This window comes from Hetaerina americana, unplaced genomic scaffold (genome assembly GCF_022747635.1).
Source record: "Hetaerina americana unplaced genomic scaffold, ioHetAmer1.1.p SCAF_5, whole genome shotgun sequence".
NCBI lineage: Eukaryota > Metazoa > Arthropoda > Insecta > Odonata > Calopterygidae > Hetaerina > Hetaerina americana.
The window spans coordinates 94207436-94218389 of record NW_027287095.1 but is presented as its reverse complement, the minus strand read 5'-3'; the positions used below and the strand labels follow the sequence as shown (position 1 = coordinate 94218389).

General features: G+C 43.3%; 1 non-coding gene across 1 annotated transcript; it reads right to left on the bottom strand.

Moving 5' to 3' along the window:
- Positions 1-9275: 9275 nt before the first annotated feature.
- On the bottom strand, positions 9276-9347 carry TRNAA-UGC (transfer RNA alanine (anticodon UGC)). The gene has a single exon. It is a non-coding gene; the product is annotated as a tRNA-Ala (tRNA).
- Positions 9348-10954: the final 1607 nt, after the last annotated feature.

Genomic DNA, 10954 nt, shown 5'->3' with positions numbered 1-10954 from the left:
ATAGCAGAAGAGCACTCCTGTTGCAATGTTCTTTTTATTTACCATTGCCAGCCGTCACACAGTTAATGCGACCTACCTTGCAAAGTTAGATAATTTCCTCTAGCCAATAATAATAAAACTACAAAGCTTCTATTACGCTATTAAGGTCGGCTGGTGACCATCAACGGGGAGAGTAAACAGCTTGACGGTGAGAAGACATCTGTACGGTGGTACTGTTCGATGTGAAGTGAGCGATCAAGGCGGCTTGAGGGGGGGGAGGGAAGAGGGGAGGGTGAGGTAGGAGGAGGGGGGTGCATTGTTTGAAATTTGCATTATTAGAAATGCCCGTTGGTTTATTTTGAATTTTTACTTGCTTAAAATCTTGAACCAATTGTATGGATGTGCTCTTTATGATGCCTGGCTCGTTGCTCATAATGTTTTCCGGTCGCACGGGTGTGTGTACGCTTGCGGTGATGCCGACCTTGAAGTTGTCTGCCTGTTTCATTAACGTTTGTTCTATGAGTGGTGGCGTGGCCTGTTTCATAGATTAATTGCAATCGCTGATCGGTTTAAAAGGCCGTTTTTGTAATGAGCTAGGTGCTCTTTGAACCCGACGATCGTGTTTTGTCTAGTCTGGCGTCCTAACGCCCCCCTGTCTTGCGTTCTTGTGCCATGTGGGGCGTAGACGAATGTATGTGAAGTCTTTTGTATTTGTGAATTGTCCGTCCGGAATTCGTAGAGTACTAACCGGTAATAAGTGACTGAATTGTATGTGTGCCTGCCAACTTTTAATGTATTTTCTTGTCCTCTCTATATAGGCATTGTAATAGCTAATAAACATGTAATACTCCTAAATATTTAGGCATGTTTCATGATTGCTGTTCGGTCGCCCCCTTTCCATTCTGTTTTTGATGAACCGCGGGGTGCATGAGGAAGTAAGGAAATAGAGGAAATCTATATAGAATGGTTGGTTACCTTCCACCCCCTGCCACACGTCCTTGCGTCGGCTTGCGGGATATTAAGTAGATGTATTTTGCAAACACACTTATATATATCTCAAAGTAGTCTAAGAATACGCTGGCGACGAAACAAGATGAGGGACTGCCCATCGAGGTGCCTTGGCTTTACTTATGGTATGTGCTATGGAACTGAATATATGTCGTATTAATGCCGAGTTCTGTGTCATTTATTCTTTAATTTTCTCTGGTGTTATTTGTTTCATGGTCAATCAGTCCTCTATGCTTCAATGCTATGAAAATAACTACTAGTTCACTCCTGGTTATTTCTTACAGCAAGAGAGAAATTTTTACTGGGGAATATTTAAATATTTTCTCAATTCCCGATCTCTCGACCAACTTATCTCGAGATTCGGGAACGGGAAAGCGGAAAAACTTCCCGAGAACGGCGGGAAGGAATTCCCGCCCGGACACCCTAGATTCAATGTCTATGACAAGGTCCTCAACTGGCGGTTTGTTGCATGGGCGGCAATGTTTGAGCCCTTTATTCAGTAAAGAGATTTCTTCGTGGTTGAAGTGTTTGAAAGCAAGGTTTAACAGGAAATTCATGGAAATCGTAAAGCGAATGTATCTGCGGCCGTGAAACAATGTAGAAAAGAAAGCGCCAAAGGCCGTAAACTTGATCGCCACTGGGTTTGTGTTAAAAGAGGGGGGGGGGGAGGTTAAAACATGGCGACAAGTCAGAGGAAAACTGAAAATCAATTTCCAATTTTCCTCTAACTCGCCATCTTGTTTTTGCATACCTCCTAAAAGCAACCCAATGCCAATCAAGTTTACGGCCTTGGCTATTTCGTTTTTCCACAAAATTCTTGTCCTCACGTGGTTCCCGATCTTTGGTTCGGTTTTTGTTCATTGCTTTGAATATACGATGAAGATTTTTGAGTTTTTTGTGTGGTCTGTATTCGTTGATGACTTCAAATTTGGGGTGGTGCTCAATGAAGACGGTGTGTTGCGAGGAATTTATATATGTTTTATGATTTTCAAGTGTAAATTGTATGCAAACTTATCCGTGCGGGTACATTTAGCGTATTTTTGTTGGAAATCCTTGTTCATCCACAATATTTTGGCAGTATGAATGTCCTTTTCGACGTTACTGCTGTGCTTGGGAAATTCGATTTGCATGCAATCAGGAAAGACTGTGTTTTTTGCAGCGTTGTTAGAATTGAATGTCCGGTCCGTTGTTAGAATTGATGGAGCGTCAGCGCCTTTATTTAACAAGAGTAGTCATCCACCTTTTTTATTGAGGCTGTGCATTATTTGGTCGCAAAGCAATGCCTATGCGAGTAATCTGGGAAAACGTTCCCCGTGGACCCCGGTCGACTGGAGGCCACGATCCGTCCAGAGCACGCCGCATTCGATTCCACCTTCATTATTCTACTGAAGACATGAATGCTGTCCGTTTTTTACATTAATGAAGCAAAACATTCTTTTTATTATACTAAAAACCAGTTGCCTGGGAATCTCTTTTGGGTGCGATGTAGGTATAGTAACGGAATTTAGGTTGAACAGAGTTTCATTGGGAGAATGCGATTTACGAATCAGTTGAGAAGATGTAAATCTCCTTGACCAAGCTGAAGGGCGAGAAAAATGTTCTTCCTACAGAAACATTAACATTAACAACGTTTCACCCCTTCCGACCTCAATTAATTGAAAATAAATGTTTGGAAACCATTGATCGAGGGACAAGGAAACCGTTCCACACACCGGCTTCTTAAACCAACATGCTTCGTCTTTAGCGAGGACGGTTCGATATTTCTGAGGGAATAGAGATTTTAGACTCGGCGAAGCCAGAATGTCTTCGTAACAGAATGGCTCCAAGCAGGGTTTGGCGAATTGTGTGTGTGCTTTCGTGCAATCCTGCGCATCGTCCCGCGAAATAGTGCGATCCCACCGCCGTCCATTATGGTCGCATGCTGGTTTTGCACGTGGTTTTATTCTTTTTTACCAGTGTTACTAACAAACTCCATCACACCCTCTTGCAGCGGCTTGCGGGGTATTATGTAGATGTTCTATACTTACTCCAGGCGAGAAAGGAGGCATAGGAAGTTCCCGGTTATGACCTGGGCCTTCGTTCTCACGAAGTCGTCAGTGGCACCCTCCATCATATCATCAAAGGCGGATGTCCTTAAATTTTCAGATAAAGAGAACCGAACGAGAAACGTCGCTTTAGGCGTTAATTGTCAGAGAGATAGGCTTGCAGAGATACATCCAACGTGGATTTTCCTCTCTAAATACGGAAATACAAAGGCTGAAATTAGGCAAAGATATTTTCGTAGTTATGGTTTCGGTGAAATTTTGGCCAATCGAAATTATCGCCTCGTATCCAGGGCCCGCAAGTGGCGAGACGACTCGAGCAGGGAAGAGAACCGAAGTTGCTTCGGAGGAAGTCGACGTCCACAGCGTCGGGCTTTCTTCGGGAGAATTTGACGAGTTTCAATTTAAGAGTTTTTACATAAAAACTTTGTAAATGTGCTGCAAAATACCACCCATGACTTATATTCTATTCTATTCTACAGTTCTAATCGCTGGCGGGTATTTCACGCATGTTACATCTTCATCTACAGAGCCAAACAATGTTATGCATATTACGTTTGATGTTTCCGACTCTTTCAAAGATAAACTTTATTGTTGTTTTCATTCACATCGCAAATCAACCCAAGTGTAGGAAAAACATAATCTACATCTGTATTATATCCGGCAAGCCACCACAGGGGCGTGTGGCGGCGATCGTTAGATCACCACCCGCAAAAGAGAAGAAAATCACATGCAAAACCAACAAATCCACAATCTACACCCTTAGAGGCGTATATATTCATGTGGATACCTTTTTGACCTACATGTATGAAAATACATATAATATTAAGTAGCATACATATGCACATACACCATCGAATGTGCGTGATAAAAATCTATCCAATGTCGCCTTAATTTGTATTTATATGCTGGAGGAAGACTTAATCCAAAACGAGGGTTAATTCACCTAATAAATTAATTATTTGTTATACGAAAAAAGAAAATAAAAATGAACCATTTATAAAACAGGCCTCTATCATAACAAGACATGTTATTCATACTTTTAAAAAGAAAGAATGGGAAATTCTGTTATCACATGGACATGGCAACTCATAATCGCCGCCCTTAAAAATTACATTTCCGATTTACTTCCCGGAAAAAAATGAAACCTCAAATGAGAAATTTTGCGGACGACTGCTTTATCTACGGGAAAGTCGAGAATAAGAGTGACTACGAAGTGCCGCAAAGGGGCGTAAATAAAATTGCGGATTGGGTTGGACATTAAGGTTAGCAAATGCAAATCCATCACTTTTAGTAACAGTTAAATGGAGCCAATACGGACTATAAACTCTCGGAAAATGTCATTCCTAGAAGCGATAGCTGTAACAACTTAGGTGTATATTTGGCCATGTATTTAGGGTGGGGGTTAAACGTTGAATATGAACATATTTAAGAAAGCTTTCAAAACTCTTCATTGGGTGATGAGAAACCTCCAAGGGAGCTTTAGAGCAACTAAGGAAAAGCCTTATAAGACGCTGGTTAGAGAAATTTTAGAGTACTCGTGTGGGACCCGCACGAAGAATGACATATTACAAAACTGGAGAAGGTCCAAAGGAAGGCTGCCAGATGTGTACCGGGGGAGCATAGGATGATGGAGAGTGTGACTGAAACGTTAAAGGCTCTGGGCTGGGAACCTTTACAAAGTAGAAGGAAAATAAGCAGACTATGCGGAATGTTCCGCATTCTGAAGGGAGCTAGGGCGGAACTAAGGAAATAGGCGGAAAATGTTACAGGGAGGAATGATCACAAATTCAAGGTAAACTGCTGGGCACAAGGAATAAATAAAAAAAATTCATTTTTAAATAAAACAATTGCTGATTGGAACAGTTTACCTGCAAAAATATTCGAGCCCTTTCCTAACAGGGTAAATAATTTTACGAAAAGATATAAACAATTTATGTAATAATTTGATGGATGTGTCGTGTAAAATTGTATGTAATGGCTTAGTTTTGATTTTTTTCTCATTGATTTGGGAAACTGATGTTGATGAGATGGGGATATTCTTTTTTGTGTGTTAGACATTGGTGTGTGGAAGTTTCCTTCAAGTGTATTGTTTTTGTTCTAACTGATTTTATTTATTAACTTTTGTGATATTGATTGGATTTGAGAAGTCATGTTATTTTTCCAAGGCAACAATTTTGATTGTAATACATGGGACTTGTGTGCTGCCTGACATTGTCTATCTCCGAATGCGCGTTTTAATAATTATAAGAATAATTTAAGTCACTGTTGGGGAACGTGACACACCGCTGTGGGCAGGCGGCGGACGGCGTGAGGCGTGGCCCCCATCCACAGAGAGAGAGAGAGACGAGGGATGGAAGGAGAAGCTTTAAAACAACAAAGAAAGGCAGTCGACATTGTACCGAGCACTGAAATCGTTAAATGGCAGCCCCATGTGGTCATGCGAGAAGGGATATGGCAACAGAATACACGAGATCAGTGAAAGTTCATGTATTAGAGTAAAACAGGAAAATATGCGAAGTACCGCACTGAATAAATAATACCGCCAGCCTCCCCACGCAAATTTAAATGGAAATGTAATGAATAAGTGAAAAGTGATTCGGAAAAATTTTAGTGTTACGTTAAAGAGAACAGGAAAGAAAAGCTGGCAATAGATTCAACGGCCATTACCTAGTGTTGCCATCCAACAACCAACTCTCTTATGAATTATTTGGCTATATCGTAATTTGATCTTTTAACACCCCCCATACGTCCTGCCGGCGTCTCGACATAGACATATACACCCTGATATCCACCAAAAAGGTGCGTGGCAGGGGGGATCACCCCCTGCCACCCACCAAAATCTTATATGGTTGTTTAATCGTGTCCATTACTGCCCATTCCAAGTCACAGGAACAATAAAAAATTAACCGCCACGTTCCCATTGTTACGGTGGCGGTTCCATCTACATCTACATAATACCTCTCAAGCCGCCGCAAGGGCGTGTGGTGGGGGGTGTTAGGTCACCACCCGTAAAAAGGAACTCAACCACATGCAAAATCAACTAATACATGCAAAAAATTATCCATAGTGGCACATACGTTCATGCAAATATCCGTTCATTCTACACGCATGCAAATACATGCAAACTCCACGACTACGTGGACATACAACATGAAATGATCTCCTCACCAAGGAAACAGGTAGGTAATATGACCCAACGCTGCAGGTAGCGGGAGGTTCCTCTATCAAAGAGGGACAAGGGATAGAATGGGACCTTAAAAAGATATAAGTCTGAACAAACAATAATGTTAAGAGCAGTACATCATGTAAAGGCATTCTGATGAGGCCATCCAGAAGGGAAGGAATTTGACAACAAAACACATGAGGTTAGTGAAAGTGCATGTAATTTAGTAGACCTAATTATTCCCGGGACGCTGAGAGTGGCAAGTGGAACTTGGATCGCGATTTTATTTAACGTATTTTATAGGGATGAAATCTCTGATGCCTTTTTGCATAATATTGACAAATTGTGTCCAAGTTTCTTCCACAATGGCATAACTTAAGCGCGTTTTGAACTCGGGTAGTGAAGAGTTTATTGGACTGGCAAAAGTTTTAAAGTCTGGTTTATGGTAATTATATATTTTTCTTTTTGGTTTAACAATCTTTTTTATTTCTACGACCGAGTTGATATTAACTGCTTTATGGTCACTCAAGCCCTCGTCAGTTGATACACTAAGAATAGGTTCCGGTGTGTTTGTAAGAAATAGGTCCACTATGTTCTTTCCACAGGTGGGCATGCGTACTGCTTGATGGAACGAGTTTCTTTGAACCAATTTGAATAAGGAATTACAAGATTCGCTATCGTGGATCCGAGATTTAACGCTATGGTTGTCCCAATCGATCACAGGGAGGTAAAAATCCCCACCAATTTATTACAGGGATAAGAGATTATTTTATTTTGAGTAACGCCCTTATTTGTGACTGACTGTAATTTAGGACGCCTTTGCGGAGAAGTGCGTGTCAAATGTCTTACATATCCTTGCAATGGTGGAATTTTTCCTTCTTACTCTTCAATTCTACATGGCCTGTTTTGTTTTGGTGGAAACCTGTCGTATAAATGGTTTTGGCTAATTTTTATTCCCTTTTTTCGCATACCAAGTAACTAATTTTTCTGGTAAATTAACCTTTAATTTGAATTGAGTTTTCCTCCAGCACGTATAGCGCTTTTCACGTTGTTTGATGGTTTTTCCCTGAATATATTTCCCTTCCTCTCCCAAATCCTCCCTCATCACTCACTCTTCCCACCTGGTGCTTGCATCCCCTGCCACACACCTTTTCGGTGGATCGTGGCGTATTTATGTCAATTGCCTCACTGCCAAACCATCAACCTGAACGAGAGGCCCAAACCAGCGGAGCGCCATATAATGTGGAGGGGCCACGCCCCCCTTAGACCGCCCACCCACTCGCCCGCACGCTGTTCATTCATCCTCCGCTCCCTTCGCCTCCGGACGGGCGCGATGGAGAGGCTTCTCTTCCGGGGGAGGCGTGGCTTTCTTCCGGGGGAGGCCTCGTGACATAGCACGGGTGCGGGGCCCCGCGACATCCACCGCCAGGGCAGGGCGTGGAAGAGCATATGCTTGGACACCAGGCGCGGGAGGAGAGGAGCATATCTAGTACATCTACAGGATATACCGAAAGCCGCCGCAAGGGCGTGTGGCGGGGGGTGTAAGGTAACCTGCCATGCATCCACAATCACATTCATATCACCTCTACGCACATACCAGTTTGATCATACGCTAGATTAAAAATAATCACACGAAATTAGGTACTATCATGCAACAATATTTAATTACGAAATATATCCAAACCATTCGGGAACAATGTAATAAAGATGGGTCTGTTTATGATTGGTGGAGGATATTGACAAAATATATACACTACCAATTCTAATAATCTCCTACGCAATTGCTGTCATGCCTATAATGATCTCCAATGGTTCGAGGAAAAAAATACATTTTATATCTATTCGTTCTACTATACACGTATATTCTTGATTCTACGTGCGTGATCTGATCTACCATAGTAAGTCTGGGCCTGTAAAATATGTCTTTAGGATCCTCAGATAAGTAACCTGCCTCAAATTTAAACTGTGCTTTAAACTGTATTTAAGCCTACGATCAACTAGTGGCTCTCATCCTAATTCTTCCAATAGTGTCGTGACCCAACTACTTTGTTCATAGCAACTTTTCAAAAGCCTAGCTGCGGTTAAGTTGCACTCGATCTAGTTCCAAAATTAAGCGTACTTCATGAGGAACCCATACACATACACCCATATTCCAGGTGAAGCCCGTCTCTGCTGCACATTCGAATCTGCAGAGGGGGGGTTAGATCCGGGGCAGGGGGAGAGTAGAAGTTGGACATGCTATATCCTCATCCCTCGGATAGGGTTCAACCCCCTTGCCGCGTCCTCATCTCTGACTGCCCCTCCCGCTGATGAGGAAGATGGTCGGGGGCCGGGAGGGAAGATGAGGGTGATTCGAAGCGGGTCAGCCGGGGGGCAGGGCATCTTTCGCCCCCTGCAGGGAAAAGGCCAGAAAAACCAACACGATCGCTAAATTGGCCCCACAGAAGAAGTGAAATCAAATCGTCAAAGTGAAGTCTGGATACACCGAAATTTGAAAGAATTTACAGGTAAGCAAATGGATTACTGGCAAGGTTGAAAGAATTCTCCCTAGAAGTCTCCCTAGAATACCATCCGAAAGAAGGATATTCACTCCATTTTTAATTGCATATCTGAACATTGGCCGGTTCCTTATGATGAGAATGTAACGCTTATTTCGGTAGCTAGAAGTAGAGAGGAAAGAGGACATCCTTTGACCTTAAGTAGAAGATTTTGGGCATCCGCGTTAGTCGTTGCACTTGACCTAGTTCCGAAATTAAGCCTACATGAAGATCCCATGCAGTTGTAGCATCCTCTGGGCGGGGCATAGCTAAGGTGAAGCGACAACGTTTTTTAACCCTGTCATTACAATTCTTAAGTATCCTTTTAATAAATCCTAACTTTTTAATTGCCCTTCCGCAAATTTCACGCAAATTTAATTCCAGCTTTTATGTCTCGAACCACTTTTGGATTGCATTTAGGTCTTTAGCTAATGATACTCTATCTTCAAGACTGAATATATCCTTATAAATCACTGCATCGTCAGCAAATAGACGAAGTTTACTGGAAACCTGGGACCCGATATCAATAATGTATTAAAGGAAAGGAAATATCGGGGATCGAACCCGGGACCTTTCACATGCAAAGCGAACGCTCTACCCCTGAGCTACATCCCTTTTGAAACATTCGTTGATATCGGTGCAAAGCTCAGGCATCGTTGGGGAGGAAACATTGCCCCTTCAACCGAAGGATTCTAATCACCTACATCCACTCAATCCCCCGCAAGCGGCAGTTAGGGCGTATGGCGGGCGGGGGGTGTTAGGTCAACACCCGTGGAACAATATAAAACCACATGCAAAACCAACAAATTCATGCCAAGCTTCACCCAAGGAAGCCTATGTATTCATGCAAAAACCTTTACAACTCACACACATGCAAACACATACAGGGTTCGTCCGGAAAATAAGTGTACTGACTCCTGGGCTGCGCGCGCCGCTCCAGACGCGCCCAGCACTGCTCTGACGAGCTGCGATTGGAGGGGGGTATGTTGGCAAGCGACGCTGAAAAAGGCAGTCGGCTCTGAGCTGTGGTGTAGTGAGGAGCTCTGTTAACGCGAACCTCCACGCTCGACCCACGTCACGGAACGCGATGCCGAAGTTTTTGGAGCAGCGTTATTCCATCAAATTTGCGGTAAAGCTTGGGAAATCGCCTACCGAAACTGTCGGTATGATTAACCAGGCTTACGGGGAGTCAGCCATGTCCAGAAACATGATCTTTCGGTGGCACAAGATGTTCGTGGAGGGCAGAGAAGAGGTCGACGACGAACCACGGCCTGGACGCCCATCAACGACACTCACCGACGAAAATGCGCGAAAAGTTCGCGATGTACTGAACTCTGATCGTCGTCTTAGTGTTCGGATGATAGCAGAGCAGTGTAATCTTCGAAAACGAGTCGCCCGCGTCCGGCCAGCGATCAAAAACATCTGGCGGCTGCATCACGATAATGCGCCGTCTCACACCGCGCTTGTCGTGTCGGACTTCTTGGCCAAGCACGGCGTGGCCACGTTGCCGCACCCGCCCTACAGCCCGGACTTGGCGAATTTCGTAAAGGACGCCACGCCAAATTTAGGAAAAGGCATTTGCATAAGAATGGTTGACTTGTATTCTACTACACATATGACAAATTCAACCATAGCAGAAGAGCACTCCTGTTGCAATGTTCTTTCTGTTTACCATTAGCAGCCGTCATACAGTTAATGCGACCTACCTTGCAAAGTTAGATAATTTCCTCTAGCCAATAATAATAAAACTACAAAGCTTCTATTACGCTATTAAGGTCGGCTGGTGACCATCAACGGGGAGAGTAAACAGCTTGACGGTGAGAAGACATCTGTACGGTGGTACTGTTCGATGTGAAGTGAGCGATCAAGGCGGCTTGAGGGGGGGGGGGGAGGGAAGAGGGGAGGGTGAGGTAGGAGGAGGAGGGTGCATTGTTTGAAATTTGCATTATTAGAAATGCCCGTTGGTTTATTTTGAATTTTTACTTGCTTAAAATCTTGAACCAATTGTATGGATGTGCTCTTTATGATGCCTGGCTCGTTGCTCATAATGTTTTCCGGTCGCACGGGTGTGTGTACGCTTTCGGTGATGCCGACCTTGAAGTTGTCTGCCTGTTTCATTAACGTTTGTTCTAGGAGTGGTGGCGTGGCCTGTTTCATAGATCGACTCACAAGGGTCCCATTTTGAGGAGTATTACCTTAAGATATGTAAAAGTGTAATACAT